The 27,146-nt window shown below is 44.3% G+C and overlaps 1 protein-coding gene across 1 annotated transcript in view; it reads left to right on the top strand.

The window, feature by feature from the left end:
- The window catches only part of sgcd (sarcoglycan, delta (dystrophin-associated glycoprotein)), a 381,774-nt gene that overhangs the window by 199,301 nt on the left and 155,327 nt on the right, over nt 1–27,146 (top strand). Inside the window, exon 3 of the mRNA XM_054730942.2 lies at nt 26,894–26,947. The gene's annotated coding sequence lies outside the window, so the exon portion shown is untranslated. The remainder of the gene's footprint in view (nt 1–26,893; nt 26,948–27,146) is intronic.

The following is a 27,146-nucleotide window of genomic DNA, read 5'->3' as shown; positions in this document are numbered from 1 at the left end:
TATTTATAACTTTCGTCAGTACCGAACGGCTTTGTCTACCACCAGTTTCTTTCGAGAAGTGCAACTGTGTGATTCCTCGCGGGGGTTGTGATCTCTCGATGAGGAAGGTGTCGGAAGTCTCGAGGGATTTTAGAATCTCGTGAGTACAGCGAGGCGCAGCGAGGAAGCCGTACCACAGCCAAGACTCTCCCGGTGTGAAAAGGACCGCTTTGAAGTTCGCGAGTGAGCCGCTCCGCTGCTGTTCTGTTCCGCCGATGCTTGCAGTGTGAAACCGGGGTGAGGGACATGCTAACTACAGTTTTGATGCTCGGCGCTCTGGACTTCTCTGTTGGAACAGAGAAAGCTCCTCAAATGAGGAGCAAAACTCAGAGAAAAATAGAAGATGCCCAGATGGCTTTTTCCTGGACCTGCTAAGCTTGGCTTGATTCTTCTTTGGGCTAAAACTAAAACAGTTTCAGGTCCAGACTTCAGTCCAGTCCCTTTGGGACCTTTTGGTGGGACAGCAGAAACTGAAACCTCAGAACCAGAAAAATGTCTCATTAAATATTTCCTGAATGGTAATAATCACACAGTCGTAGATGATAGGACGATTCGTCCACACCTGGTGGCTTTGATAGACTCAAAGGTGGAGTTTTCCATTTTTCCTCCAGCTTCATTTTATGGAGTTAATCCAATAAGCTGGAGCTGAGAGGTCTCCAAAGGACACCGGTGATATTATTCCCTCTCAGCTCATCACCGTCGGACTCACCGCTGCCTTGTCTTTGGGTTATTGTACTTCATTTTGTCCTGTTTTTTCCTGCGTGGGGTTTGAGGGGGCGGTGCGGACGGTTTCAGGTCACCGAGAGAAACACCCACTCAGGAAAATAAATCACAGCACACACGTACGCCTTTACACACACCGCTGGCTTTCCTGGAGATTCACCAATGCTGTAAAATTATCCTGTAGGGGGTTACAGCGACTGAAGGGTTCATTAACCGACCCACATAACATGACCCCTGGAAGGAATTCATTCATTTTTATTCCTCCTCCCACCTCAGCGCTGCTTATTTGTTTTCTGACCCATTAGGTTAGCAGATTTCAGGACTCTATTCTTTTTACTTTTTACCCTCCCACTGAGATTTACTCTCAGAAAGGAGCGGTGGTCCACTAACGATGGACCACAAATTCTGAAAAAAATGAGAAGAAACAGATGAGTTCAGGTGGAACTGGGAACTTTTAAAAAATGCTGTTAAATGATTAGTTTAAATATTATTTATGTTAAATTATTATAAATGCCTTAATACACTTAAATATTATAATTATTCATGTTTATTTTGATTTTGACACAATCCAATGTAAAAATCATCTTTTATCGTAGGAGCTCATGTCAGCCGGGTGAATCTGGTGGTTACATTAAATTAACAAAGCAAATGTTGGTCTGAAGAATTCAGCCTTTACTGGAAAAGTAAAGTCATTTTTAACAAACGTCTTGGTGCGTTACCTCCAGAGTTGAACTGCCCTGGCATGTAGCGACACCAGATCAACCATTCTGTCAGCATTAACTTCGGTGCTGCAGAGTCGGTACAGATGAGATCACTCCGGCGTTCCATCCCAGGGCGCACAAGACTGCTTCCAACTCAGCCGTGAACACAGAACAACGGATCGCCAATCCCACCGCCACCCTGCTGTTCACCAGGTCCTTGGACTTGTGGCAGCAGCAGCTCAACAGGTTGAGCGGGTTGTCCAGTAATCGGAAGGTTGCAGGTTCGATCCCGGCTCCGGACAGAGAATTCTGCTGTTGTGTCCTTGGGCAAGACACTTAACCAACGTTGCCTGCTGGTGGTGGTCGGAGGGACCGGTGGCGCCTGTGCTCGGCAGCCTCGCCTCTGCAGTGCGCCCCAGGGCAGCTGTGGCTACATTGTAGCTCATCACCATCAGTGTGTGAATGGATGAATGATACACTGTAGCGTAAAGCGCTTTGGAGTCGCTACTCTGAGAGGCGCTATACAAGTGCGGGTCATTTATCATTATCATTTGGAGCCGTCTGTAAACAGCTGTAAGGAAGAGCCCCACGCTGACCCCAAATAGTCCCTAAACCCCAGGCTGCCTGTTTCCCCGACCACGTCCCAAAAAGGAGAAGTCCACCACAGGTTCAGGCAAAAGCCTGGGCAGGACTTGGGTCCTGACCAGGTGAGAACACACAGGCCACTGAAGGAAGCCCAACTCCTCCGCCTGTCTCCTCAGCCGATTAGGAAAAGCACCCCAACCCCTCCGGCCCCTCCTATCAAACTCCCAATGTTGGCTCGACAGGGCCAATTCCGGGAAAGACACGCCCATACCCTTTACCTCCACCAGATAACAACGAAGCCTCAGCTTAACCCTTCGAGGCTGAGCGTCCCCGAATTGGGGGGCAAACAGGTGTAGCAGCAAAAAGGCCTAGGGTCGCCGACGAAACTCCATCAACAAGAAGAGCTGACACCGGGGTCATCAGAAATGCTCCACTGCACACCCTCAAGGCTGCTGCCTGTAAAACATCCACCAGCCTCAGGGTCCGAGAAGACGCCGCATAACCCTCATGAGACCACACTAAACCACCAGGCGATGAACGTGTAAACTCCAAGTTAGTCTCTCGACCAGCCACAAGTCCAAATACCCACATTACTCCCACCCCCACGAGAGCTTCACTGATGCAAACAATCCAAACAGGAGCTAAAGCATGTTTGTCCCACCCGATGCTCTTTTGGTGTTCATCCATGCGTCTGCACGTGTAAAGTAAAACGAGATGCTGCTGAACATTACTCATCACCTCCCTCAGCTCTGCTTACAACACCCACTTCTAACGGATTTGTTTCATCCTCTTAAACAAGCCTCGTTTACCGAACAGGAGCCTAATGCTGTGCTGATCTTATTTTATTGTTCTCTTCATCAACAGAAGAAAACAGTGTTTTAAGCTCTGGTGTGGGAGCAAGGCTTCATGTCTCTAACACAGGAGCTCAGAGGATTAAAACGCCCAAAATATATCAGAATCTGCTGCTTGTGTCTGCGTCCAAACGGCACTCGCTAATTCAGGCATCAAGAAACTTGATGCTAAAGGGATTATTTTATCTATGAAATGTGCAAAATGTTGAGCCCAACTCTTGTGTTTGTCCACTTGCAGGAGGAAACTCACCTCGCTGGTTAAAAAAACTCCAAAACAAACCCCCCGACAGCGAGCACTTCCTGGTTAAAGGTCGTTGACCTTTTGACCATCACGTCGGCTGATTGTGGACTGGGTTTTTCCCATCCCTGCCGTGGAGTTGCATTCCGTCTGCTTCAGGGTGACGGGAACAACAGTAATCCAGTGAAGTTGTAGAATCTAACAGATCAGAGATGATTCAGTAATTAATGCCAGATGAAAGCTTCACGCCTGAGATGATGCGACCACTTAATATTTTCTTTGGCTGTAAACAAAGCAGAGGAGAAGCGTGAGATCAGAGTTTCACACTCGATTTAGTGGCGGTTTCCGGTTGACCTCCGGCATTGGCGTGGATGGAAACCTTCTGCTTCACCTGAGCAGAGTCTGAGTGAACATCACAACCCGTTTACGTCACCTGGTTACAACCCTGAAACGTCGAACGAGAAAAATAACACTTTTAAATGTTTGTCTACTTTTTTACAATGGTACAAAAAGTATCACATCCTTAACTTTGCAGTTTTCTGGTATTTTCATAGGAAATAAAGGAAGTTCGAGATTCTAAATCCTTGCAGAAAGACATCAGATTAGAACAACAAATGATGTAAATTCTGCACAATTTAAATCTGTTTGAAACTGGACTTCTTTTTTTAGAGGATATATTACTTTGAATCCAAGGAATTTTCTCGGTTCAAACAGAAATGTGCAAAGTGACAAGCATTTAAACTGTTGAAAGGACTCCATTTGTGTGGGCTGACTCAAAAGCGACCCATTCTCGAGTCGTTTGCCCCGTCCAGCTTCACCTTTACCTGAAGGTGTTGATCGCTGTGAAACGGTCTGGTTCAGAGACCACCTCCTCAGCATCTGATGTTAAAAGGATTCATTTACTCATCTCTGAAACCAGGGACCGTCTCTAGCCTTCAATGTGAGTTCTTCGTCCTCCAGCGGTAAGTGGGCCTTTGGGTCTTGTCCTGAAGGCTTCCTCTTTTGTGTTTTTGTGTTGTCGTCGTATCGTAAGTTTCTAACACTCCACGGGGGTGAGCGTATTTGTTAACTCACCTTTACTTTGTTTTAAAAGCTTGGTTCTTTGTACTTTTGCATTTGCACTCAGAAAGCTTGCATTTGCGCATGCTGCCCCAAAGCTGTGGAACTCGTTGCCCATTACAGTTGGGCAGGCTCCATCATTGGCAGTTTTTATATCTCGTCTAAAGACCCACTTCTACCATGTGGCTTTTAGACCGTGACTCGTTTTAGTCTTTTAATGTGTTCTTAGTATTCCTTATGTTTTATCTGCTTTTTATCTGTATTTTAATCTTCTGTTTTAGCTGCTTGGATTGGTTGTGTTTTGGTGTAGCCTGTGCAGGACTTTGGGCAGCTCCCATGCTGTGTTTTAAATGTGCTATATAAATAAACTATGGTATGGATGAGACGTAAATCTAGAGTTACATTGTGTGTTTTTCAGTTGTCACTAAGGACTGGTTCACGTCATGCTGATTGGACTCTAGAGAGGTGTCCAAACCGCATGGTCTCGCTCTAGCAGGACACGCTAACGTCACGAGCATGCTCTTAACACTTCTGTTATTAGACTACAGTCCCAACTCCAAAAAGGAGTGGTCCACGTGTTCTGGCATGTAGCTTCTGCTGTTGCTAATGTTGCTAATGCTACTCTCACTTATAATTGAATCGATCAAAGATACTTTATTAATCCCAGAGGGAAATTAGAGTTTCAGTACACACAATTCAGAGATCAGACATAGATGGGCAAGACACATGACAAGAATTGGTGACTGTGGTCATTCGCAACCCTGAGTCGCGCTACCTTAATAGAGATAAGAGGGTTACATGAGGATTGGTTCAGGTGGAGGGAAAAAGAGGCACTTCAGAGTTACCCACCAGCAGGAGAGCAGCTTTGCTCTGCAAAAAAAAAATAAAAAACACCTTAAACATATATGCAACAGACTTCAGACAACACAACACAAGTGTCCACTAGGTGGGGTGGTGGGTTGGGACTATCCCTACTTCAGCTCCTGCAGCCACGATAAGCAGCGCATGTCACCTCAGTGTGGATAGGGGAGGAGCATTGAGGGTTGGAGGGTTGCAGTGAACCTGGAACGTTTCAGCGGCCTTCCCGCAGTCCCTCCCAGGCTGGGAAAGGAGACAGAGTTGAGTTGCCATAGCAACGGCACATTCCACATATCTTGTGAGGGGGGAGTTTTCATTGGAGCCTTGCAGGCTCAAGGATGCCAGATTCTGATTAGAAATTGTTTTGGGGCCAGACAGAGATAATTTCCTCTGTCTTACAGTCTGCTGGTCCTCACCTCTCCGAATCCCAATTAATGGACGTTAATCTATCCCAATCTGTGCCGATTCGTCCACTCTCTCCTTGATGGCATCCATCTTTTTTGCCAAAGAATGAATCTCCGCCAAAGTCCCAAGCTTACGATTCGTCTCGGCAATTATTTGAGTCTGTGAATTCACACCGCCATTCCTTTTTCAGGTCAATTTTCATTGGTCGATTGCAGCCTGGAGTTGTAGATTTTCTGATGCTGCTTGAAGACAGTCAGAGGCTGAATTTGGTTGGGAGATAAGCAGTCGGTGGGCCCGTCACACTGGATGGCCACAGACCTGCATATCACACTCGCGTTCACCTTTTTTCATCACCATTCAGTTCACAGTGAGACATTTGTCTAGGAAGGCCAAACAGTGTGGCCTCGGGCTTTCAGAACCTTGGTTTCATCGGCCAGTTTTTATTTTCTCTGGATGTTTCTAATTTTTTTTTATTAATGTATTTTTCGATTCAAGGCAAAATTTTCATCCAAACTTTTTTCTTAACCTCTGAAGATAGAAATCAGCGTTGATATTCACGTCTTCTCGGAGAAGAGTGGATCGTAGCCAGGAACGAGGTGAAGGCTGAGGTGGAAAACGGGAGGAAAATGAATTCAAAAGAAGGTGCAGAGCTGACTGTGGCTGGGGCGACGCAGTGCTGCTGCTTTCTGAGAGAGGGGTGGAGATCCTAGACCATCACTGTGACCTTCTGTCCCGCAATTCATCAGGACGTCGGAGGCTTCATGGCCACATGCCAACATGACAAATCTGCCTGTCAGCTGAACACAGTCCAGCCTGACAAGTTGGCATTTTAACAGCTCAGATTATCTTTCAAACTTGGACAGTCGGAAGAAGACGTGACATTCGCTGCTGAGAGCAGATTCAGAGTCAGACGGGTGGACTTTAAGGTCCAGGAGCGTTGAAACATCACAGGTAAACAACTCGGAAATAATAAAGCACCCAGCTGAAGGATGTGCAGAATCAAGTGTTGGAGGACATTAAACCGTAATATTGTCATTTAGTTTAGCTAGAAAACTCTTTAGCCTCCAAATAAGCAATAACTTCCTTTTATTTTTGGTTTCAGCTCCAAACATTCACAAAAACAACTTAAGGATCACGTGTTCTCTCACATTTAACTTTCCAAGCATGCTTCTGTTTGTCGTGACTTCCAAATGTCCTGCTGATGGCTAAACTCACATATTTGTGGTTGATGTTTTAAAAAGTGTCAGAATGAGGGCAAAATGCATCAGCAGCATGTGACACGCATAACATCAGCCTCAACAAGAATGTTCTGTCTCTGTGTCCGGTCATGATTCTGTTCTCCAGTATACCAAACATTTCCATTCCCACTAACACAGTAGCTCTTCGCTGCTTTTATAGCAACACTGTCTGTGTGTTCAAGTAGAGGTACAGAGACGTTTTATGGTAATATTGATTCTAGGTGGATTAAAACAGTTTTGGTTTCCTCATTGAATCTTTTATAGGTTTTAATTGTCATTAAACAGCTCAACTCTGCCACCTGCTGATGTAACTTGGTCACAACAGTGAACTCGTGAAGTTTTAGGCTTCAAATGATCAGAAAACAGATTTAGAACGTATTTATTCAAATATGAAGTGATGGGAGACTTTAAGGTAACACAGATGGCATTATAGAGCCCAGGTCGGGTGATCCCCTTACAATCAGGGCTTTTCTAGATGCTCTTATTTTGACGAGCCACACCGCATCATTGTTTTCACATTCAGGTAAATCGGTTTCCGAACTCCATACGGTGTTGTGATGATTTTTACCCATAATCAATCAGAAACTGAGACTGATTAGTGTTGAGAACCGGTTTTAAACATTTCATAAATATCTTCCGATTCAAATCTGTCGTAGTTATTTTGTTTTGACATTGGTGCAATAGTTCGTTAGAAACCACAGAGACAACAAATGTGTTTCATTATTAATATTGTTTGTTTCATTTAATAATAATAATACACTTTATTTAGAAGAAGAAATAAAAAGATGTCTAACACGTTGTAGTCGAGGATCTATAAGGATGAACAATCCACTGAGGCCAGATGGTTGACTTTTACAGGTGTGGTTACGTTCACACCTCCACCTTCTGGTTTTAATGTTTTGGCTGATGATTGTGAGTGGTGACAGTAACGAGGATGTGGAAGTAGTTGCGGAAGCTCAGATGGGATGATTTAACATCTGTATCTCAGTAATGACGCCAAGCATCAATTAGCATGTGCTCATTTCATCAAGCCCACGGAGCGAGAAGTCGGAGTTCTTCTGATGCTTTTGTTCGTTCAAACCTTCGTCTTCCTCGTTAGATGTCTGTCGTTGTGTAACAACGCTGCACCAAAAAACAGCAAAACTTCCTTTTCTTTACGCCTGTGTTCCTCGTTTGCTTTTGTCCTCCTATCCTCTGAGGGGTTCAGTTTTTGTTCAAACAGAAGATTTGTATCCAACATTTTCTGTTAAACCGGCGTCATCTGGACTAATTATCCCGTTTCCTCCGAGTGAGACGACAAGAACTGAACTCCTGTCGCTTTCCTGCAGCTCGTTTCAACCCAACTGTCTGAATACATCTTATTTTAGGATCGCAAACAATCTCATTTATAAAAACCATGATTATGAGATGAATTGGTATCAGGTTGATGGAATCGATAAAGATGAAGCTGTTAGAAAACTGTCATGAGAGGCAGATAATTAACAGCATGAGTAACTGTGATAATTAGTCTAATTAACCTCTTCACCCCTGCAGCCATCAGAGGGTCCATTTGCTTAAATTAATGCTGAAAACACTTTAAAATCCCATAACTTTAGTTAAATAAAGAGCCAGGAATTCAAACCAATTATAAACCATTGTTTTACTGAATAAAACACATGAAAAGTTTTAGTTTCACGTGTCGATACTGCACAGTTGCAGTTGGGAAGAGGTTTTTAAATAACTAATCAGAAATACAGCTGCTTTGTTTTTGCAACAAAACAACGATGAACTATTATTTTACCTACATGTTAAATTAATCAACAAAGTAAATAAGGAAAATGAAGGAAAAAAACTAACTTTTTTCTGTTAAATTGACCATTTCCTCATTTATTTGAAACACCTGCCTGTAAGTCATGAAATCTAAGATGCAACATAATTCACATTTATTAGATAAAGCTATATTTAAAGCCATTCTTTGCAACAGTTTCATATATTTAAATCATTTCTTGAGCCAGATTGTGCTAAAATGACTTTTTACAGGGTTAATGAAATGCCACTCAGACCCCCACCGCCCCTGTGACCAGAATACAGCATTTGCAACTTCAGAGTGGCGGTCCGGTCTGTTGGACTTGAGCTTACATGGTGCTTCAGTCTGCTTCCAGCATATTTTAGATCGTGAAAACAGCTGATTGGTTTAATTTAGTGATGAATCACTCCTGTAGACACTAAGGAAGGCTGGGAGACGTTTCCGAAGTTAGGTTAAGGTGTTAAAAAGATAAACGCACAGCGAGGAGATAGGTTTTGCTTTTGGTTTTAATAAACAGACACTAGGGGAAGCTTAACGCAAGCCAAAACTTCCAAGTCTCCCTTTAAAACTAGTTTTCTATTCTAGCCGAGTTCTATTCGACTTAAAGCCCCAGTGTGTAATATATGACCTGTTTAGTATAAATCCTATGTTTCCAGTTCACAAACGTGTCCTTTTTAATTAATAATTTTCACCAACATCAATTTTAAAAATTCCTCTAAACTTGAAATTTTACATTTTTAAATACATAAACTGTGGTCGACGCTCCATGGTCATTCACCACCTTGAAATACAGTAGCTGTTGAGGGACATACGAGCTCTGCTTCGTGCTATGACTGTAACCTGAAAGAACCAGCAGAGGGCAGCAGTGCACCCAGGAAGCATGGAATCTGCTAATTCAGCTAAGAAGTAGAAGAAGAGACTAGCTACACCGTTGCTTGTCTACAGGACATTTACCACGTGTTAGTTTGAATAATAAACAATGAAATCCTTCAACCCAAGTTTCCTCTCTTGTGCTTTCGTTCAGTTCGTTGCTGCAGCCTGCCGTCTCTCCCAACACACGCCAGCGCTCGCCCACTAGCCAGTGGCTCAATCTGCATGGCTTACTTGATCTCCACAGATACATTACTAACAGCGATGAGGTTCTCCACGCTTTGCAGAGATGACGTACTTCTCCGAGGACTTCTTCTCAAATGTAAACTTTGGACGTGGGTCTCCTTAGGCTGGTAATCCAAGTTTACAAATAGCAAACTCAGTGTGTCCCCAGCTAGCCAGCCGATTAGCTGGTGGCTAAAAGTCAGCATTGTTGACTTAATTTCCACGGGGTGTCCCGGCTCGCTAACCCTCCTTCGCCAGCCATGGCGCTGCCAATGATCGATCCATAAACAATGGTTTTCTTTCTTTTTTCAGATCCTTAGCTGGTAGCACGCTCGTTCACAAAGCTGCTCTCATCCACGTGAAACAGGTGTCGTGGGAAATGATGTTCCCCTGAAATATTCCCGTAGGCAATCGAGCAAATATTTCCAAATTCACAGAATTTATTGTCCATTATGAAGACCAAACAACCTGGAATAACGATGGTTAAACTGAGTGAGATTACATCCTTTAACTTAACTTTCAAAAGCGATAAATAAGCTTATGATGAGTGAACAGGAATGCTTTTACTGAACCTTTTTTATTGTTTTTAGGACATTTAGATATAAAAATATCACAAACATGACATCATTACATTAGCTTACATCATTTTCTCGTAAAAGTCTATCACAAATGTAGCGAAGATTTTTTTTATTTCACATTTTCATCATAATTCTATGGATATCACACATGGGGCCTTTAACAATGACAACGCTCTAAAGCCTGTTTTAGTTTTCTTGGACGTTTATCTGCTCATTAGCATAATACAATTATTTGAGAATAATAATAACAGTTTATTTTCACACCTTGAAGGCAGAAGTGAACTGTCGACGAGCTGCAGAGACTTTGGTAAAAAATATATTTTTTTAGATGGAAACTCTTTACTGGATGAGCTCTGATTGGCTGCTGGGTTCTGATCCAGTGTAATTTAATCCAATAATGTTGTTTCTTCTCATCGGTTTCCAAGTTGTTGACATTTAATTTCTTTCTGTCTTGTTAGGACTCAGGAGGTGACATTTTTAAGATGTTAATCCAGACGGTTTAATCGCAAATCGCCTGTTAGATGTAAACAATCTTCATCAAACTTGAGCATGCTGGGAAGAATGAAGGAGAAAATATAAAAAGATAATAAACTCAAACCTTCAGACTCTGAGACCCGCAGGTGCAGACAGAAATTAGCTTTATTGTTCCGGTAAAGTTTTCCATTCGCCGTCACGACCTCGGTGTTCCTGACAGCTCCGCGTTGGAAAAGTTTTTACCTGCCTGTCATCATAAAACCCAGAAAAACAGCCTCTCTCTGGATTTGCTGCAGTTATCAGCAGATCTGTGAGCAATAATTCTACATCTTATCCTCTTTATCTTATAAAACTCCTGTTTTATTTAGAAGATTATTATCTTAAAACCTTTTGACGTTTACTAAAGTTTTGATAAAGGGAACTCGTTGATTTGTTTTTCTGTTCATCTGTTAATTTGCAACAAAAACCTCTAAAAGCATCAAATATTAATGAAAATCTAAACGATAATGAGTGAGCCACAGACATACAGTGGGGCAAAAAAGTATTTAGGCAGCCACAGATTGTGCAAGTTCTCCCACTTAAAATGATGACAGAGGTCAGTAATTTTCATCATAGGTACACTTCAACTGTGAGAGACAGAATGTGAAAAAATCCATGAATTCACATGGCAGGATTTTTAAAGAATTTAATTGTAAATCAGGGTGGAAAATAAGTATTTGGTCACTTCAAACAAGGAAAATCTCTGGCTCTCACAGATCTGTAACGTCTTCTTTAAGAAGCTTTTCTGTCCTCCACTCGTTACCTGTATTAATGGCACCTGTTTGAACTCATTATCTGTATAAAAGACACCTGTCCACATTCTCAAACAGTCAGACTCCAAACTCCACTATGGCCAAGACCAAAGAGCTTTCGAAGGACACCAGGAAAAGAATTGTAGACCTGCACCAGACTGGGAAGAGTGAATCTACAATAGGCAAGCAGCTTGGTGTGAAAAAATCAACTGTGGGAGCAATTATCAGAAAATGGAAGACATACAAGACCACTGATAATCTCCCTCGATCTGGGGCTCCACGCAAGATCTAATCCTGTGGGGTCAAAAGGATCATGAGAACGGTGAGCAAGAATCCCAGAACCACACGGGGGGACCTGGTGAATGACCTGCAGAGAGCTGGGACCACAGTAACAAAGGTCACCATCAGTAACACACTACAACGGCAGGGAATCAAATCCTGCAGTGCCAGACGTGTTCCGCTGCTGAAGCCAGTGCATGTCCAGGCCCGTCTGAAGTTTGCCAGAGAGCACATGGATGATACAGCAGAGGATTGGGAGAATCCAAAGTAGAACTTTTTGGTATAAACTCAACTCGTCGTGTTTGGAGGAAGAAGAATACTGAGTTGCATCCCAAGAACACCATACCTACTGTGAAGCACGGGGGTGGGAACATCATGCTTTGGGGCTGTTTTTCTGCTAAGGGGACAGGAAGACTGATCCATGTTAAGGACAGAATGAATGGGGCCATGTATCGTGAGATTCTGAGCCAAAACCTCCTTCCATCAGTGAGAGCTTTGAAGATGAAACGTGGCTGGGTCTTCCAACACGACAATGATCCCAAACACACCGCCCGGGCAACAAAGGAGTGGCTCCTTAAGAAGAAAATCCTGGAGTGGCCTAGCCAGTCTCCAGACCTCAACCCCATAGAAAATCTGTGGAGGGAGTTGAAAGTCCGTGTTGCTCGGCGACAGCCCCAAAACATCACTGCTCTCGAGAAGATCTGCATGGAGGAATGGGCCAAAATACCAGCTACTGTGTGTGCAAACCTGGTAAAGACCTATAGTAATCGTTTGACCTCTGTTATTGCCAACAAAGGTTATGTTACAAAGTATTGAGTAGTATTTTTGTTATTGACCAAATACTTATTTTCCACCCTGATTTACAAATAAATTCTTTAAAAATCCTGCCATGTGAATTCATGATTTTTTTTTCACTTTCTGTCTCTCACAGTTGAAGTGTACCTATGATGAAAATTACTGACCTCTGTCATCATTTTAAGTGGGAGAACGTGCACAATCAGTGGCTGACTAAATACTTTTTTGCCCCACTGTATGTAGCTCACGCTGTGAACCGGGCGGTTTTATGTTGTGTTTGTTACTGCAGTAAACACATTTTCCTTTTTTCTCGTCCATTCGTCGACTCGTTTCAGGTTGAATGTTTTTAATCACCAACCTGCAGACAGAAAACTGCCAAAGCTGCAAAGTTCTGCTTCCCCGCCAGTTTTGTGTGTTTGCATTGGCAGCTAGAAAAGCACCGCAGCTCTGCAGCCAACGGCTCGCTGTAGTGCTCCAAAACCGGTAATCTGACATTCACACCTACTTCACACAACAATGGGTGGGAGTGCTGAGGTGAGAAAGCAGGATTTAGACTTCTGTTTGTTCATTGCATCCTCCTGTAGAGGCTCGACAGACCGCTCCTGTGGTGCTTTTAACCTCATGTGGCAGTTTCTTACATCAAAGTTGGAGCTTTTGTTTATGTTGGACAGAAAGTACAGCTGATTGATTATGTAGAAAAACAGAATTTATATTATTTTTAAAGCAGGCCTAAACTTCTGATCAATAAATGCCCTGTGAGTCGCTTTCTGAAGCCTCTGGAGTTCCTGATTCAGGAAGTAAAAGTTAGCCAGAGGACTGGGGGGCGGAAAACGGCAGGATGTGGTGTCTTCATGATATTCAAACACCTCTCCTCTGATTGGCTAACAGCAACACAACTCTACCACTGACTCTGGCCATTCTGTTGATGTTTTATCTCCACAAATAATGCAAGCATGGAGGAGTTCTGCTGTGTGGTGGAGTTGCTAATGCTAATGTTAGCGTCTACTAGCTGAGACGTTCTCTGCTGTTTCCTGGATGCTAAACCGTGTTAAAATTCAGGGTTTCTCCCAGAAAAGGAGTTAAGCCTGGCAGAGTCGGCCGTCGGGGAGAAAGGGGGGGCGGGTGGTGGGGGTGGGGGTGGGGGTTCGCGTGCTTTGTCCCGCAGCGCTCCTCCGTGAGAGCAGGGGTGGGGGTGGTGGGGATGCACATGTTCCGCTGCTGTTTCTCACCAGTATCAGCTGAATGAGGGCTCTAGTTTTGTTGCGCCGTTCGTGTCAGCAGTCGCGGTAGGGGCGGGGAGGGGGCGGGGCATGACATTAGTTGGGGGGGGACCTGAAATTACAACTGATTCAGGAAAACTAGCCAGAGTTAACATTTTAAGGAGGCTGCAGTTGGTGATCGTTGTCTGCAGGTGGCAGAACCATGGGTGGCGCACCCATGGGGGATGTGGGGGTTTCAACCCCCACACTTTTGAAACGCTTGCAATGCACCTGAGCAGAACGGAGAGTTTATTGTTGATTAAAACTTATGAATGGAATACATTTTTATGTATTTAGTAATGAGGAAGTCGTCTGTTCACTGAGAACAAGGTACAATCAAAACCTCTTCAAGGTTTTTTTTAATTCAAATGTATTAAATAAGTTACTGAGTCTCTCCTTAGTTCTCATGGTTTCATTCCAACTGTTTTATGTGCTGAAACACTGTGAGCTCTTTACCCGAGACTTTAAACTATTAGTAACAACAAACGTCTATTTTAGGTAAACCAGAAATTATTGAACAGATGAAGTGAAACACACAAGCGTCATGCTGCCTCTGAGAAACGTCCACACTCGAAGGATTTTGGAAAAGGAACAATGGATTAAAACCAGAATCCGTCTGGGCGACTTAATTAGAGACAAAATACTGTTTTTAAGTGGAGTCTCAGCAAATACGTTCGTACAACACTTTTGGGTGGACGTTTATGTTTTAAATGGTTTCCAATCTAGTCTCCAAATGGTCCCAACTCACAAGACCTAAACCAAGATGGTTTCCAGACCAGTTCTTTCTTCAGAGGAAATTAGGTTTGCAACAGTTCCACCTTAACGAGGCACCGAGCCTCATGCACAGCATCTGAGAACCTTTGCAACTGACAGATGTGGCTTGTGGGACTCTCGTTAGAAAACCATCAAAAGTCTCCGGGCTCGATGGAGACAAAACCAGGTCCGATTGTTACTGAGGAGAGAAACAGGGAGGAGTGAGTTAAAGTGTGCCGGGTGACGGGTCAGGATGAAGACGACCAGGGGAGACAGCAGGAGAAGTGATGAAACAAACAAAAAGAAAAACGTCTGAAATGACAGAAAGTAAAACAGTGATTCCAACTCTGCAGCAGAGCCTTCTGCTAAAAGGCATCAATAATCCATCTTTTTCTTTTGGTTCTCCTCATTTTCTTCTTCTTTTCAGCCTTCATCCTCAGGATGTTTTCCAGGCTCCAAGCACAACAAATTTTATCATTTTGGTCCTCGGGGGACTTATTCCAGTTTAAAATCATTGATACTGATTACCCCGGGTCCTGTCATATTGATTTTTGAGATTTATTGTTGTCCGACTCTCTCAGAGGTCCCTGGCCCCTGTGTCCCTGGGCTGGCAGTCATTTGTTAAACACTATCCCCTCTTGACAAGAGACACGCTGCACTAAACACACACACACACACACACACACACACACACACACACACACACACACACACACACACACACACACACACACACACTACACACACACACACACACACACACACACACACACACACTACACACACACACACACACACAGGCAGGTAGTTTTGCACACGGACTCGACCTGTTTTATTCATGAGGCAAAAATACTGTTATGATGAAGATGTCTTTGTTTTTTTTTTTACTCATAAAACACAAAAAAATATATCAAAACATCAGTTTGTTTAATAAGAAGCGTCAGCTGTTATACAGACATGCAGATTCACCTGAGAGGCTCCAGGTTTAGTTCTGCCTATGGCAGTAAAACTTTTGTGGTGATGGTAAAAAAAAAAAAACATCTGTTACCATGGCGATGTGCTTTTGGAAACAAGAAGAGTAAATCAGTTCATTCTGTGTATGTTGTTAACTTGCACTGCTTGGTTCTTTAGAAACAAAGTGTTATCTTTGAGCTTCTACTTAATGACTAATAGCAAAATACCCGGAAACGTCGGTGAGTTTTCGCTTTCAAAGTGAAACTCAGGACCTCGCTTTTAGGGGTAGACGATATAACGTTAGGCCGATATTTACTGTTTTTATACATCAGCATCGGCCGATTTAAAGTGAGGCACATCCTCGGACAGCCTGGTGTTGTTGCAAGATTTATTGAAATGTATTTTAGTAGTCACTAATAACAAATACTCTAAATTAACTTTATTTAGGGGTCTGACTTCAACACTGAGCAGTGCACAAAGTCTAGGTTTAACAGTTGGTTAAAAAAACCGATTCAGCTTCAGAAAGTTTGTGCATCAACTGAAATTTTTAGAGATATTTTAGCATGAAAATGCGGTGGAAAATGTCTGGATATTGGCCATCGGCTGACCATGTCTCCGTCATATTGTATCGGCAATAGAAAAACTAATATTGGTTGGCCTCGCTTGCAATATGAAGATATGAAATTCTGAAGGATAAGCATGTGTTGACGATCAGCCAACGCAGAGATCGTAGAATCGTTGTGTTCTGTCTAAAACAAAGGTGGAGGTCAGAGATCATGTTTCTACCCGGACCGTTTTAGATGTGACACACTCTGAGCCTGATCACTTTAGTGGGTTTTTATAAAAAAAACAATGCTAAAGATGACTTTAGTTGGTGATTTTCAGCATTGGTCCATTGAACTTGACTCAGCGGTGAGTTGATGGGGTTGATTACCAGCTGTGGCTAAATATTAGCATTACTAGCACATGTTAGCACAAAGCAGCCAAGCATCTTCTGAAAAGCATTGTGGGCATCTGGAACCGTCTAGATGGGTCAAACAGCGTGAAACTTTTGGGAAGAGTTGGGAATTCTCAAAGACAAGACTCGAGATTCTCTAGTACATTCTGACAAAACAAAACTGGACTAAATCAATAATCACAGAACAATGTAGCTTGTTTGACTTCATGTCTGTAAGCTAATCGTTGTATTTGTGTGTTTTCTCATCTCTGGCTGGATTCCCTGATCTTCCCCTCATAAGCAGCTCTGGTTTTGTTGGTTCTGATGGTTCTGATTGATTCTGATGGTTCTGATTGGTCCTGATGGTTCTGATAGATTCTGATGGTTCTGATTGGTCCTGATGGTTCTGATTGTTCCTGCTGGTTCTGATGGTTCAGAAAGGTTCTGTTTGTTCTGATGGTTCTGTTGGTTCTGATTGATTCTGATGGTTCTGATTGGTCCTGATGGTCCTGTTGCTTCTGATTGGTCCTGTTGGTTCTGATGGTTCAGAATGGTTCTGTTTGTTCTGATGGTTCTGTTGGTTCTGATTGATTCTGATGGTTCTGATTGGTCCTGATGGTCCTGTTGCTTCTGATTGGTCCTGTTGGTTCTGATGGTTCAGAATGGTTCTGTTTGTTCTGATGGTTCTGATTGGTTTAGAGTTGCTGATTTTTCTACCAGCAGAACGTTTTCTGTGTGTTTCTGATTCCCGTGGTGCCGAGGCCTTCCTTTCCCCAGAGACTGAAGCATTAGTATTTTTCTAATTCATTGATTTACTTCCTGTTCTGGTTGAAGCGTCTGATGTTTGGTAGAATCCCGTCTCCTGTACAGATGCTGGAGGGAACCCCCACTGGAAACATTTCATTCTGGAGCTCATTAGGGTGTGTTATGCAGGTGTTTATTTCCTTTTTAAATCGGCATGCCTTCCAGTTTGCTGTCCAGCTTTTCTGAACCACAGTTGACTTCCAGAGAAGAACTTAAAGAACTTAAAGTTTTCCATTTGTTGTTTTATGATTTATACCATGCTGTGGTGCAGGTGGGAGTGAGGAGGTCTGGTGACGTCCCGCAGCTGAAATCAGCCTCCGATGGGACAGAAGTTTTTTGTCTCTGTCATTTCCACCACTCTGGTTCTGGATTACAGACATAATCTGGAAGAAAAGGCTTTGAGTAATCCTCGCGGACCAAACTATGATGGAAAACGTGAGTTCTCGTTAGGGCTGGACGATATATTGATATTTTAAAAATATCGATATATCTCCCAGCCCTAGTTCTCGTTGTTTTCTCTGGCAGGTGTTTAGCTGAAAATTGTGCTTCTGTCCAGGGGCGGCGTTAGGCCTGGCTACTTGGGCTAAAGCCCCGGATCTAAATCGCGGAAGTAACATGCAGTACCAAAGTCACACAGAGAGGGCGCAGCTGGCAGTAGTTTGTAAAGTCCCATTTAGTCGTCACACACACAGGTGTGTGGTGAAATTTATTCTCCGATTTTGACCCATCCCCTGAGTTGCAGACACGCCGCGCTCGGGAACTATTTGGTGGTTTAACCCCCCAATCCAACCCCAATCCAATGCTGAGTGTCAAGCAGGGAGGCATTGGGTCCCATTTTTCTCAAAATCTTTGGTATGACCCGACCAGGAGTCGAACCCCTGATCTCCCGATCTCAGGGCAGACACTCTACCACTAGGCTGCTTAGTCAGTATACAGCTTACCTGAGACTGAAGAGAAGCCCTTCAGCAGCTGGCTTCTGCAGTCTCTGTCTGAAACGCATGAGTGAAGATGGATATAAGGACGTTTTTTTAGACCAAAAGTACAACGACAGAACCCCAGCTCTGATGAGACTGGTGTTGACTCAGGTTTGTGAGTCTTATTTGAAAATATTTGTTGTGCTGCTGGTTTGCCTAAAGTTAGCTTACTATCAGGTAAAGTTGTTGGAGAAAGAAAGGGAATATTCACTATCATCTCACACTAAACACTAACAGGAACAATACTCTGCCCTGAATATGCTGAATATGTAGCTTCAGATTAAACATTATGTGGTACAAGACAAATATATATGATGTTGACTAGTGCGTGTCACGTGTGTGCGCGCATGCGTGTGTGTTAAGCCCCGGATCTTCTTCAGTCCTAAATCCGCCCCTGCTTCTGTCTAAAAAGTAGCATGTGGGTCTGGAAACTCACCAGTTTTTCTTGATTTCTTTACTCAAACTTTGTTCCATCAAAAATGTTTTTTGATGGAACATGTGATTAGTCACCTGTTCTAGCAGCTGGGCTTGTAAGGATGGTGTTTTGTGTTAAATGTGTGTCACATGATTGATTGCTGTACTCTCCTGTTGGTATTCACTCTTGTTCTCGTGGATTAGATGGTTGATCTTTCTCATTTATCAGATCATGATCACTTTTACCGTGTTTAAGAGGAGCCTCCGTAGCATGTGGAAGACAGCCTGGCTGCTCACAAGAAGTCCTGTTAACCAGGTGATGGGCTCGCAGACGACAGATATCTAAAACGATCTAGAAGAATTGCTCTTTAGGGCATTAATATGGTTTTAGGCATCACTTATGGTTTGGTGGGTTTTTAGGATTTCTAAACACAGCAAATGTTTTAATGACGGATTCAAGCACCATCGCCTTTTATTTGTTTTTCTGATGAAAACCCTAAAATGAAAATTTCCTTCACATCTGAACTAATCTTGTGTTTATTCATGTGTTCATGTGTGATTTAACAGTGTTTAACCAACAACAGCACACTGACAGGAGGGACAGAAAACCGTCAACATTAACAAAACGTGTCACAAAGATTCAATTCTAAGCTCTGAGCGTCTCTTCAGACAGACGTGTTACCATGACTCAGCATCGGTTGGTAATGAGACACCTCCTAATCTGCAGAATGTTGGAATGAAGATGTGATGAAGAGACCACGTGGCAACAAAGAGAAATGGGGAAAGCTGCAAAAAGCAGAAAAAATTAGGATGAAGACAAAGTAGAGCTTCTTTGTTTCATGGAGAAAAGATCAATTTGATGTTCCTCACCCTCTGACCTCTGACCTGATGTTCCTCACCCTCTGACTTGACGCTCCTCACCCTCTGACCTGAGGTTCCTCGCCCTCCGACTTCTGATCATATGTTCTTCACCCTCTGACTTCTGATCATATGTTCCTCACCCTCTGACCTGAGGTTCCTCACCCTCTTACCTGATGTTCCTCACCCTCTGACCTGAGGTTCCTCACCCTCTTACCTGATGTTCCTCACCCTCTGACCTGAGGTTCCTCACCCTCTTATCTGATGTTCCTCACCCTCTGACCTGAGGTTCCTCACCCTCTGACCCGATGTTCCTCACCCTCTGACCTGAGGTTCCTCGCCCTCTGACTTCTGATCATATGTTCCTCAACGTCTTACCTAATGTTTCTCACCCTCTGACCTGAGGTTCCTCACCCTCTTACCTGATGTTCCTCACCCTCTGACCTGAGGTTCCTCGCCCTCTGACTTCTGATCATATGTTCCTCACCCTCTTACCTGATGTTCCTCACCCTCTGACTTCTGATCATATGTTCCTCACCCTCTGACCTGAGGTTCCTCACCCTCTGACCCAATGTTCCTCAACCTCTGACCTGAGGTTCCTCACCCTCCTACCTGATGTTCCTCACCCTCTGACCTGAAGTTCCTCGCCCTCTAACCTGAGGTTCTTCACCCTCTGACTTCTGACCTGATGTTCCTCACCCTCTTGGTGACACCAAACCACTGAAGTCTTTAATCCTCACTGAGAAGATGCTCCTTGCTTCTGACTGCCTTGATTTTGCTGTGCAGCAAATTAAAGTCTGTGGTCAGCAGGAGGAGGTCCTGATGAAGACATTGGCCTCTGGTGCTTTAGGATTTACAGTTTATGGATGGATCAGTGAAGGAGGTCCCCTAATGTGGCACCTCCTGGGAGGGTTTAATGCTTCTGATGACGACATCTTCATGAGGTTCGTTCTAAATTCACACCAGCGCTGAAACACCAGTCATGTTCAGATTAAAGGCGTAAACGGTTTTCTCAGTGAACCTCACCTTTAAACTGTAGTCAGAGCAACCTTCAACAAAGATTCTGAGCAGCACCATACGGATGTGAGGGTGTGCTGGTGTTTCCGAGGAACGATCCAGACCAGAGAGGAGAACAATCTTCTGTGAAGGGAAACTCTGGAGCAGATACGACACAAAACGCTGACAGGATGTTATTTGTTGACATTTACCCAGGAAGGACCTCGGATGTTTCAGGCATGAAGGAGCAGCTTTCCATAGATTTCCTGCTGGAGCCGGGAGAAGTGGAGGATTAAATACTGTCTCTGGTAAAGGGCAACGATTCAGCTACTGCACATGAAACCAGCTGATTCATCAAACTCGATGATCACTGACACTGTTTCAGGTCAGCAGGTCAACCGCTCCTCCAACCACAGTGGTTCGGGTTTCAGAGTAACGCGTGTTTGTGGTGTTCCCAAGCAAAAGGAGGGGAGCTGGTTTGTTACCGGAGTTCTGTTCACTGCTGGGAGTCGGCTTCTCCAAATCTGTTCTGGTTTTCAACTGGGGAAAAAAACAAAGCCCTCCAGGTTGGGAGGAAAATCTTTGCTTTAAGTGGCGGAGTTTAAAAATCCTGGTGTCTGGTTCCTGAGTGATGGAGAAGAGATGGACCAGCAGATTGGAACCATCTTCTGACCATTGGTGATATGTAGACAGATCTTTATGTTCCTCATCCTAGCAGATTAAAGCATCTGACAGGATCTATTACTGCTGATTCAAACAGCAACAGTTAAGTCGAAAACATCTGAAACCTTATTGATGACCTTTGACCTTCGCAGCACCTCCTCAGCTCGCTGCAGCAGCATGATGACAGCGTGACGGCGTCCAGAGAGAAAATTTATTCATAGAAATTATCCAATTTTATTTTTGAGTCTTCAGCAGATCTGAACCACCCTTCATGAACTCAGACCAGCATGCTAATTCAGTTCCTGCTCTAATTGGGCCGCTGGGTGTGTCACAGATTCATTCATTCATTTTCTTTAACTTGTCAGTTTCTGCGTCCCCACCTCCTGCTCGCCGTATGGTTAGTTCTCGTTTACTTAATGAGAGCACAGCTAGCAATTTTTCTGCTGCTTTTGTTCTTCTGATAACGACCCAGATTCCTTAACTTCTCAGTTTAACGAGCACTGCCTCTCCATCCTGGACAACATCTGTCCTGTCAGAACCAGATCAGTTCCTGCAGTGAACCCTACTCCCTGGTTTAATGACAGCCTTCGCAGCCTGAAGCGCCAATGCAGAAAAATTGAGCGTTTGTGGAAGAAAACCCATCTCCACGTCCATCTGCTGCACCTAAAGGATCTTCTGACATCCTTTAACTCTGCAGTCAGAGACCCTAGGCTTTCCTATTTCTCCAACCTGGTGTCCCAGAGCAAAGGGAACCCCAAGGTGCTGTTTAACACCATCAGCAGCATCGTCTCTCCTGCCTCTCCTACAGCCTCCATCCACTCTGTTGCAGACTGTGAGAACTTTCTGTCTTTCTTTGTGGACAAAGTCAATAAGGTTAGATCTAGCATCTCTCCTTCAGCCTTATCGCTGCCTCTCCCGACTCCAACCAGGCCCATCATCCTAGATAGCTTTGCTCCTGTTTCTTTGCCTGAGTTAACCAAACTAGTTAACTCTATGAAGACCTCTGCATGCCCCCTCGACGTCTTACCCTCATCTTTGTTTAAAAGTGATTTTCTGTCCATCGGTCCCAGCGTGCTCTCTATAATTAATGCTTCTCTGGTTTCTGGTCAGGTCCCTGCTTACTTTAAGAACGCTGTAATCCACCCGCTTCTTAAGAAACCGAGTCTCGACCCCTCTCTCCATAGCAGCTTCGGACCCATCTCTAAACTTCCGTTCATCTCCAAGATCTTGGAAAAGGTTGTGGCTAAACAACTCACAGCTGCTCTTGATGAACATAACATCTATGATAGCTTCCAGTTAGGTTTTCGTAGAGCTCATTCTACTGAAACAGCTCTTCTTAGGGTCTCTAATGACCTTCTGACTCACAGTGATGCAGGGGACTGTTCTGTTCTGGTCCTGCTGGACCTGACTGCAGCCTTTGACACTGTTGACCATCACCTGCTACTGGAGAGGCTGAGAGACTGGGTAGGCCTATCAGGATCTGCTTTGGAGTGGTTCTCCTCTTATCTCTCTGAGCACTCCTTTTCTGTGGCCATCTCCAAGTTTAGGTCCTCCACCACCTCCCTTACCCATGGTGTCCCACAAGGTTCTGTGCTGGGGCCTCTGCTCTTCCTCCTCTATCTGCTTCCTCTTCAGCACATCCTGAGCTCCTTTAAATGAATCTCCTACCGTCTTTATGCAGATGACATCCAACTGTACATCTCCTTTAAGCCCCATGAGATGTCTAAGCTGCAGCTGTTACACACCTGCTTAGACTCTATCAAAACCTGGATGGATGGGAGCTTTCTTCAGCTGAATGAAGATAAGACTGAGATCCTCATCTGTGTCCCAGACAAGCTGGTTCCCAAAGTCAGAGACTCTTGGTCAGCTTGCTTCTCACACCAAACCTTCTGTCAGGCATCTTGGCGTGTCCTTTGACCCAGCTCTCTCCCTGGATTCTCATGTCAGTTCTCTGCTGCGTTTGTGTGCCGTCAGTGTAAAGGACACTGTGTTTGTGGGACACTGCGTTCATGTGCATATTGTATAATGAACGCTGAATTCATGTGCATTCGGTGTAATGGGCACTGCGTTCGTGGGGACGCTGCGTTCGTGTGCTGTAGAGTTTGTGTGCAGCCAACGTAATGGACGCTGCATTCATGTGCATTTGGTATAATGGATGCTGTGTTTGTGGGACGCTGCGTTCGTGTGCCGTCGGTGTATTGGACACTGCTTTTGTGGGATGCTGCATTTGTGTGCATTTGGTCTAATAGGCGCTGCATTTGTGTGCTTTTGGTGTAATGGATGCTGTGTTCATGTGCCGTCGGTGTAATGGACACTGCGTTTGTGTGCATTTGGTCTAATAGACACTGCATTGTGTGCTTTTGGTGTGATGCGTGCTGCGTTCGTGTGCCGACGGTGTAATGGACACAGCGTTTGTGGGACGCTGCGTTCGTGTGCCGTGGGTGTAACGGACACTGCATTTGTGGGATGCTGCGTTTGTGTGCATTTGGTCTAATAGACATTGCATTGTGTGCTTTTGGTGTGATGCGTGCTGCTTTCGTGTGCCGAAGGTGTAATGGACACTGTGTTTGTGTGTTTTTGGTGTAATAGACGCTACGTTTGTGTGCTGTCAGTGTAACGGACACTGTGTTTGTGGGACACTGCGTTCATGTGCATATTGTATAATGAACGCTGAATTCATGTGCATTCTGTGTAATGGGCACCGCGTTCGTGGGGACACTGCGTTCGTGTGCTGTAGAGTTTGTGTGCAGTCAACGTAATGGACGCTGCATTCGTGTGCATTTGGTGTATTGGGTGCTGCATTCATGTGCATTTGGTATAATGGACGCTGTGTTCCTGCACGTTCGGTGTAATGCACGCTGCGTTCATGGGGTGCTGCGTTCATGTGCATTCGGTTTAATGGATGCTGCGTTCGTGGGACGCTGCGTTCGTGTGCCGTCGGTGTAATGGACACTGCGTTTGTTGGATGCTGCATTTGTGTGCATTTGGTCTAATAGACGCTGCATTTGTGTGCTTTTGGTGTAATGGATGCTGTGTTCGTGTGCCGTCGGTGTAATGGACACAGCGTTCGTGGGACGCTGTGTTCGTGTGCTGTCGGTGTAATGGACACTGCGTTTGTGTGCATTTGGTCTAATAGACACTGCATTGTGTGCTTTTGGTGTGATGCGTGCTGCGTTCGTGTGCCGACGGTGTAATGGACACTGCGTTTGTGTGTTTTTTGTGTAATAGATGCTACGTTTGTGTGCTGTCAGTGTAACGGACGCTGCGTTCATGTGCCAATTGGTGTAATGGAAGCTATGTTCGTGGGACATTGCGTTTGTGTGGATTTGATGTAATGGACACTGCGTTTGTGGGATGCTGCGTTTGTGTGCATTTGGTCTAATAGACGTTGCATTTGTGTGCTTTTGGTGTAATGCGTGCTGCGTTCGTGTGCTTTTGGTGTAATGGACGCTGCGTTTGTGTGCTTTTAGTATAATAGACGCTGTGTTTGTGTGCTGTCAGTGTAACGAACACTGCGTTCATGTGCCGTTGGTGTAATGGATGCTATGTTCGTGGGACGCTGCGTTCGTGTGCCGTCGGTGGATTGGATGCTGTGTTCCTTTGCGTGCCTTTAAAAACACTCAGGAAATAATTAATGGATGAACATTTGAGGTGATTCAAGATGGCCGCCACAGTTAGACAACCCCAGCAAACCCAAAATTCTCACAAACTCGATCAGTTTGACAGACATCAGACTAGTGACCTTGTGTTGGTGACTGAGTTGTTCAGATGAGTCAGATTGTGGCTGACAATGTTGGCGTTGACCATTGTACCAGATTCAAGATGGCTGCCACATAAATGCTTATAGCTGAGTCATTTAAGCAGATATCGGGCTACTCTTTGCTGCGTTGGTAGCTGAGAGTCTCATAACAGGAACCCTAATGACTAACAGATGGAGGAAAACATTTTTATGATTTGACCAAAGGAATGAATCCTAACTAGCTTTAGCCTAAACTTGTTGAGCTCAAGACAAAAAAGCAACTGGAAAAACTATCGCAGTCTTCCTGGATGAAACTGATAAACTCTTAAAATCATAACGTCTTTACTAAGATATGAGTCTCCTTCATGTTGAGGCAGATAAATTTTAATGGGGTGAATTTTATAAATAATTAATTAAAAAAAGGCTGATACATAATTTTATTTCAGGTATTTAAGGAACAGATGTGAACTGAAACACGCAAATCCACTTTTTATGTTTGATGTATGATTTTGAATTTGATTAACAGTAAAGGTGAATAAAACATGTTTATTCATGAAGCACGTAGGTAGGCGTTCAACCCACAACCTCGTATATGTTTAATGTAAGCAGAAGGAAGCTGTCAGGTTCATGTGAGAGATTATAGAAACGTTCCAGTGGGCGGCGAAGGGACGCGTTCCTCCTGAAACCTGAGCTGCTTTAGTGTGTGTGTGTGTGTGTGTGTGTGTGTGTGTGTTTGTGTGTGTGTGTGTGTGTGTGTGTGTGTGTGTGTGTGTGTGTGTGTGTGTGTGTGTGTGTGTGTGTGTGTAGGTAAGCCACACACACACACACACACACTAAACCCTTTACCATCAATAAGCCTTATTTTCCCAGTAGTTTTATGAGTTGCTGTTAAGTAAAGGCTGCTGATTCGTCCACATTTTTAAGCCTCCATATGTCCCGCGGCTCAGCTCTGCTGAGCTGCTAACTTCACAAATGAGAGTTTTATTTCCCAAACCTAAAGGATTCAATCAAAACCGGTGTGTCTCCGGCCTCACTCACAACGCCGACCCAGAAATCTGCTGATGGAGAATCTTTTTTTATCCTGATTTCAACAACTTGATTGTTCGGATGTTGGGATCATTCTCATCTGTAAACATCTGATTTGTCCTCTTTTTCCCTCCTTCACATCCAGGCATGAAGCAACGACAACGCCCCTAACCAGGGTAGTGATTAGTGAGTGTGTGCACTTTAACGGAGTTCTGACTTTGGTTTAAAAGTTCGGTCCTCGGTTCTTCTAGACCTGGATTCAGAAATCAGGGAATAAAAAATTGTGGGAATTTAGATTTGGATGAAACCTGGGTTTATTCTTCTTAGAAGGATAAGATATGATCTCAGAGCTTCCTTCCATCATCGTCCACTTCTCAGGGGTCGGGTCGCGGGGGCAGTAGCCTAAGCATAGAGGCCTAGACTTCCCTTGGGCCAGCTCCTCCGGGGGAATCCCAAGATGTTCCCTAGCAAGGCGAGAGACATAGTCCCTCCAGCGTGTCCTGGGTCTTCCTTTAGGTCTCCTCCCAGCTGCAGACGCAGCACCAATCCGCCTGTCAGTCTCACACTCCAGCTGTCCCTCACTTGTGAACGAGACCCCAAGATACTCAGACTCCTCCACTTGGGGCAGGATCTCGTCCCTGACCCGGAGAAAGTCCGACTCAAGACCATGGTCTCCGATTCGGACATCTCAAACCACATCAGTTATGATATGTGTTTGTTTTGAAGTACTTCCTGTTATCCCCTCCGTCAGCCACGCTCCTGTTTTGGTTTTTCTTCCTTTACGTAACTTTTATGTTATTTGATCAGAAGCTTCACCAGAAACGAGCTCATGGAGGGTCGGGGCCTCCTGAGCTGCTTCACTTCTCAGGTCTTTCTGCTGATCGGGTTCTTTGCTGCTTCTGTTGGTAATGCGGCTCCGCCTCCACATCAGGGACATAATAATAACAATAATAATGATGCATCAGCTCCGAGTGGCTTGTCCTTCACATGCTGACCTGATCTTTCTATTTTCTCCTCATAGGTGATAAACGAATCCCCCCGGACCCTGGCGGATACCCCAGATCAGCACACTGAGGTGAGTGTGTGTTCCTGTTCTGTCATCAGTGTTTAAGGGACCAAACTAAAACACTTTAGCTAAGGTAGATTTAGGAGTTTAGTATCAAAAATGGTGTTTTATTCATCTTAAACTAGTTTAGTTTGACTCATCTGAGCAGAAGCTCAGGATCAGAACACACAGATATAGGTCTGGTAGCTCCGCCCTCAGACGACCCGGC

This window comes from Nothobranchius furzeri, chromosome 10, assembly GCF_043380555.1.
Source record: "Nothobranchius furzeri strain GRZ-AD chromosome 10, NfurGRZ-RIMD1, whole genome shotgun sequence".
Lineage (NCBI taxonomy): Eukaryota > Metazoa > Chordata > Actinopteri > Cyprinodontiformes > Nothobranchiidae > Nothobranchius > Nothobranchius furzeri.
This window is presented reverse-complemented; position numbering and strand designations above follow the sequence as displayed.